The 6,115-nt window shown below is 36.1% G+C and overlaps 1 long non-coding RNA gene across 2 annotated transcripts; it reads left to right on the top strand.

Annotated features, from left to right (window-relative positions):
* Positions 1–910: 910 nt before the first annotated feature.
* LOC113301325 lies at positions 911–5,176 on the top strand. 2 transcript variants are annotated; one of them, XR_003336222.1, is made up of 7 exons: positions 911–1,600; positions 2,201–2,258; positions 2,606–2,744; positions 3,202–3,338; positions 4,293–4,500; positions 4,588–4,886; positions 4,967–5,176. It is a non-coding gene; the product is annotated as an uncharacterized LOC113301325 (long non-coding RNA). The 2 variants fall into 2 exon arrangements; XR_003336223.1 differs by lacking the exon at positions 2,201–2,258.
* The last annotated feature ends 939 nt before the right edge of the window (positions 5,177–6,115 follow it).

The following is a 6,115-nucleotide window of genomic DNA, read 5'->3' as shown; positions in this document are numbered from 1 at the left end:
ACAGACCTAGAATCAAAAACGTTGTTCGGGGTATCGATCTAAAGATTGGGATTTTAGCAAGAAATAAAGAAATTGTTGCTGCAAATGAAGAAGAACGCGAAGAAGAAGTACCCGTCGATGTAGTCGGTGGTTGCGATTCCGATAGTCAAACACTTCGTCAATTTCAAATGGCCCCAATTAGGTAAGAATCTATCATTTTTGGGGTTTATTTCGCTTTAATTCGACGAATTGAGAAATATTTTCTTTAGGGTTTTCGGTTATTTATCCAGATTCGGGCGATATTCATGCTTATTTACTTCCGAATGTATTCGTGTTCTTCATTTCTCAAGAACATCGACAATATTCGGGAGAAATATTTGATGGTTATCGGCCGAATATTGTTGGCCATATCTTCCTGGATACAAACTGGTAATAATCGGTAGTTTAATGAATTTTTTGGCTCCCGAATATATTTAAGTAGACACACAGTATTCGGGAGTACACTCACTACCGAATATATATATATATATATATATTGAAAAAATCTCAAAATTTCTGATATAGGAAAAATTCCATTTTGGGGCCAGTATTTATTCGGAAGAGAATATAATGTTTTATACCTCCGATTGTGTAGGATAAAATTTTAGAGTTTCTGAACTCCAGTTGATGAATATTCGGTTGTAAACATGTTTAGTTATATAAAAGAACTATATGGTTTTTTTATATATAATTGTTTGCATCTTAGTTTTTTGAGAAATTATTGGTGTCTTCGCCGCATCGTGTTGCATTTCCGAGTCCATGTCCGTGTAATTTAGGTGGGAAATTTTCTTTTGCAATCCCATCCCTGTGGTGTTGCTATTTTTTTTTTTTTTTTTTTCGGTCGGCCATTCCCACCGTGGTAGCGGTGTTCTAGTTATAAAGGGTGGACGATACTTGCATCAACACCAGAGTTATAACGTCTGAGTTTCTTTAGATTTTTCGCACAATTGGGATTTCATAAAAACATCCAATTGATCGTGGAAACCAAGGAATTGATTTCCAGCTTAATTAGGAAATTGTGTTGTAGTATGGAAACGGTGTTACAAAGGAAACTGGGTTGTTCATAAAAATTTAAGTCGTATTACGGTCAATATTCCCGGTAAATCTTTAATTGTAAGATGAAATTAATTTTTTACACAATTTGGGTTGTCATTGAGCCGGGAAGCCATGGATGAAAGTGAGTTTTCTGCCATCGATTTTGGATGATTAACAGAGCTGAATGAAAAGATTAGCAGGCATATGCGAGCCTGTGGAAGATCAGAAATGATGGGTTGGCCTTGAATTAGAGTTCGATAGGTTTTTGGTGAAGTATTGCAATGAGAACAAACCAAGTTTGCTGCCATCAATGTGGGGGTGAATGAATGAGATTTATGGTTGTTCTTTGAGAATTTGTTAGTGTCTAAAATATGGATTGTGTACGAATTCTTCTTTTCGGGGAAGTAGAACAAATAAGTAACAGGAAGAGTACCTAGAGTTTCCTTCCAATCAACAACTCGAATTGCATATAACTGTTTGTTTAAATGCCTGAACGATAGCTGCAGCTTTTGTTTTTCACTGAACCGAGCTGTTACCGGCAGTTAAGGTACGTTGGTTGTTTCTTGGTTTTTTATCTGTTGACAAATTTTGATTTTAGATAACATTTCTAAGGTTATCCTAAAGTTGAGATTATCCTCAAAATCATTAGAATATTGTAGATAACATTTCTACTTGGATTCTATTTAGTTTAGTTACCGTTGGCCTTCAAGCCCGGGTTTTCCAATAATTGACTACTGCATGCTGATTGTCATTAACTTCGTCGGCCATAGAAATCAATTAAACATGGATGTATGTAGGTAGAAGAATACGCCAAATGTATGTTTTTTTTATAGTGTGGCTTTTTGAAGGCTCACTTAGGAAGATGGGGATAGCTGCAGATATGATGGGAACGAGACTTAAGCTTAAGAAGGGGACTTTGGGTCTAGGAGACAAATAATGTGAGTTTTGAAGTAAACCAAAACGGTAGTATGTGTTGGAGGCAGGACATTGATGATCATCAGTTCAGAGGTTTTAAGATACCATAATATCGAGGGCTGGGGGTAACCATATAGAAGGGGCTTTTACTTTTATTTTTCGTTTTTAATTGCCTTAAACTCAATGTTAAGCTATACTCCTATGCAATAAATATTTGGCAATAATATGACAGAGTGGTGTTGTTGCAAGCAAATGAGACATGATTCCAGCTTATTTTTAACTCTTCAAGGGTAAGTAATATTCGGCAGTAATTAAATACTTTAATTATGTATTAGTATATCATTTAATTGGTGTAACTTAGTATATCATTTTTGTTTTGGTTAATTTCAATTCATGCATTTATTTCGGTCTGCCATATCTCTCTCTTTATTGGGAGTGTTTCATGATAATTTACACAAGGAACTTGAGTTAAAAAGTGTGATGGAAGGAACAAATGAATAGAATCCATTATTTTAAACTTGCTCAGTGGTCTCCTTCTTCTATGTGATTGTGTTGTTCGTAGACAGGATGTTCATTTTCCATTAATCGCTCTTTTCTCTCTTTTTTTATGATTGATTCCATTCACTTCTGTATTCAGGAGGAATTGTAGGGATATGAGAAGGTGGAGAACATTGAGTTGGTATGATACACACTCTAGCAATACTGCTTGAGTCCCCAGGAATTGTTCCCATCACTGCACCACTGGGAGTGAAAAGCTCACCTCTTAAAGACCAAAGGTATACATATTCACAATTTTTTGAGTTTAGAATAAATATTTGAGTGCGAGGCTGCGAGCACACATCTATTTTCCAACAAGCATGAAGATATTGGCTCCTCTAACAATTATGCAACTTCCTTAGCCAGGCATAAATTATGGCTTGATTGGAACATTGATCAAGAATGTTAAGATTTAAGTTTCGGTCCAGGTTATGATTCGTGAACCTCTAATGTGCTACCATAATAGCCAATTCAAAGATAGAATTAGGATTTATAGGAGGCTATCATCTTGATTTGAGGTTTGTACATTAGAAGAAGGAAAAGTGTAACACCAAAGGGTCTATGTCGATTAGTGAACCAAAAACATAAAGGTCGTGCGAATATTTTTGTGGAATAATGGTGACAACTGTGTATATATGTTGTAGTCCTCTGCAGCAATCGAGATCTCATTGAATTTTTTTTCTTTTCTTTATCCAGTTGAAATATGGAACACTACTACTCGAATTGTGATGCTTAAATCAATGGTCAAGTCTATCAGCGGGTCGTGTTCGTTTCTCCATGTCGTAACCAACACTCTGCTTCCTCACTGGTGCTAATTCAATCTTCCTTCACAGGTAATATGCTTTTGGCAACTCCCAGCAATAATTTTGATCCAGTTCAAACAATGATTAGGGTTCTATGACTGATATTATGGCCGTACCCTTTAACAAGAAGCAATGGGAAATAACTGATGCTTATCTTTTTATTATATAGTAAAAGGCCATGTCCTTACCCTCATAGTCATAGTTCATATGATAATTTAACACTATTTATAGAAGCAAGTTACTGCAAAATCTCCATTTTTGAGGGAGCATTGCAGTCTCCCACTTTCTTGCAACACATTAATGTTACTCTGTATCCAATGTTATTCAACTCGAATTCTCATTTGAACAAGTAAATAATAGAATGTTCTTTATACTTTTAAATGATATAATCTAAAAGATGTCAGCCCAATGATCCCAGGAATACCCTTGATCCCAACAAGTTAACTAAATTTTCATGAGGCATGGGAGGACTGCTGACTGATGTTCTCTATGTGGGGACTGTAATTGTGGTTCTAAATTTGGCCTTTCAGGCACACATGTCTTTTCGTATGCCGTCAAGTGCTTATCTTGAATTGTTGTTCTACAGGATGTTCATGTTCACTGGTTTATTTCTCTGAATAAAGTTATTAACCTATAATATGTATCTAGCTACATACTTTTAGTAAAAATATTAGTTTTATATTGTTATCTTGGACTCAATTTGGAGTCCATAACAGTGTTATTTGGACCAGTTATAGAGACCATTTAAAGAAACAAAAAGTTAATCATGTGTGGTGGCTATTGACCCCTATGGTTAGGATCTAGCAATTGTCTCCAATTTTTGGACCAAATACCGTTCATTAGGCAAACAATTCAGCTCATGGAAGCGATTTTGCAATATACTTAATTTCGATATATGCTTATGGATTATGCTATGTATTCAATGCTCGAGTTCTTTATTGATCAATTTTTCTAATCGTTAACCATCTTATTAATTTCTTTAAGTTGAAGGTCGATTTACACACGCCTTCTTCTGCAGAAGACATGGACCCTGAATTTGAAGCTGCTCTTCCCCCTAATATCTAACCAGAAGTATCAACACAACAGCGGGCACAAAGGGTTATACAATCTCGTCAAGATGAAGGTCAAGAGGCTGACATGGATAATATTTCAATTATAGCTGAGTACATTCCATGTTGATCCACTTGAAGAGGTTTGCATTTCGAAACATCGTTTTTCCTATATTTTTTTTTGTCATTGAAGTCTAAATTATTTCCAGGTTCTTTTGACTTCTTCCTAGACGGTACTATCCGCCCTACCTTCTCTGTTACTTTCTGAAGCCTGGATGCTAAGAGATAGATAAATGAGTCACTATCAGGCAGGTAACCTTTTTGGAAGCACCAATAAGCTTACTATTGGCAGGAGGAACAATTTAGGAGTTGATAGGCATGCCGTGATGGATTGGGTGTTCGAGTTTTAACCGGATGACGGGCAGCTTCAGGCTTTGTATACCATCTAAAGGTGAGGGATATTGGAAGTGCACCTTTTCTGGATGCAGATTCTCTAAAAGCTTTGGTTCGGTTCCCAAGGCCATTTCAGGTAACAATCAATATCTTTAGTTTGGATAGATCTCAAGTTGTAGTGTCCTGATCAGTTACATGCAAAATTTTGTTGCACAGGCTACAAGTGGGTCAAAGAAAAGTCTCTCTCTCACTCTCGACGTTAATTTTTTTTTATGTAATGGAAGTGCTGGTGTTGTCGGAAATGGTGGTTGCGCTCTTAAGTTTAGAACTACCATTATTTATGAACTATGAACTATGCGACATGGATGCGCTCTTTATTAATGCGTCCTGAGATATGGATAGGCTTCCTACTGTTGTTCTTAAGCATTTTAATACCCTCATATGCTAAAGGCTCTGGTTATATTCCATTTAATAACAAAGGGATAATAAGAATGGTAGAGAATCTAGTTATCATAGAATCCCTTTAGTACCTTGATGATTTTTGAAATCCGAGTTATTTTTATCTGGTACCTATCTCACAGATCTTGTGCAGAACACGTAAAAATATTCAGTCCCGTAATGCCGAAATGCGGATCTACAGAGGAAGCAAAACTTACGCGACTCGGAAACATATCCACCGAATCTCATTACGCGTTTAGGTGGAGAAAGTATACGTCAAAGTTTGATCCTTCATTTATAATTTAAATGATTGTTTCATCCAAACAAGTAAAATGATTAACATCCCGCGGGCCATCCCGAAAGTGGGATACGCGGGTTATGTGTAGCACTTCCCTTTAAACAATGGTTTTCCTCGGACAAATATGGCGAGTGGACACGGTTTTCATATTTTAGGACCGCCTATATTAAAGCACCTCAAAACTGGATGACAAGTTGACAACCTTGTAAAGAGATTCATTATGGATAGTTTTGACTTGCACCTTTTCCACCTAAACGCGTTAGGAGACTTGGTGTTCATTTTCCGTGTGTGCGGAATCCGCCTCTTCTGCGAGTTGTGTTAATTTAATCTCTTTATATGGAACTTATGTCATATGAAAATGATTATCCTGGAGACAAAGTCCTGAAACTGCACGCCCGATCTCACGTTAAGTCCCAATTAATACTTCAGTTAAACAAGATTTTTTAGTGGAAAAAGTAAAGAGAATCCAGTTTCAAAATAACTTACTCTTCAATTGTATTTCTACGAAGAAAAAAATTTCAGAGATCATCAAATAATGCTCCCTTTTCCTCTTAACATTTTTTACTTTAAATCAGTAAAAAGCAGAATATCCTTTTTTTTTTTTTTTTTTTTTTTTTTTTTTTTTTTTT

The sequence above is a fragment of the Papaver somniferum genome, chromosome 8 (genome assembly GCF_003573695.1).
Source record: "Papaver somniferum cultivar HN1 chromosome 8, ASM357369v1, whole genome shotgun sequence".
Lineage (NCBI taxonomy): Eukaryota > Viridiplantae > Streptophyta > Magnoliopsida > Ranunculales > Papaveraceae > Papaver > Papaver somniferum.
The sequence above is the reverse complement of the archived record's forward strand: the minus strand, read 5'-3'. Positions and strand labels throughout refer to the sequence as shown.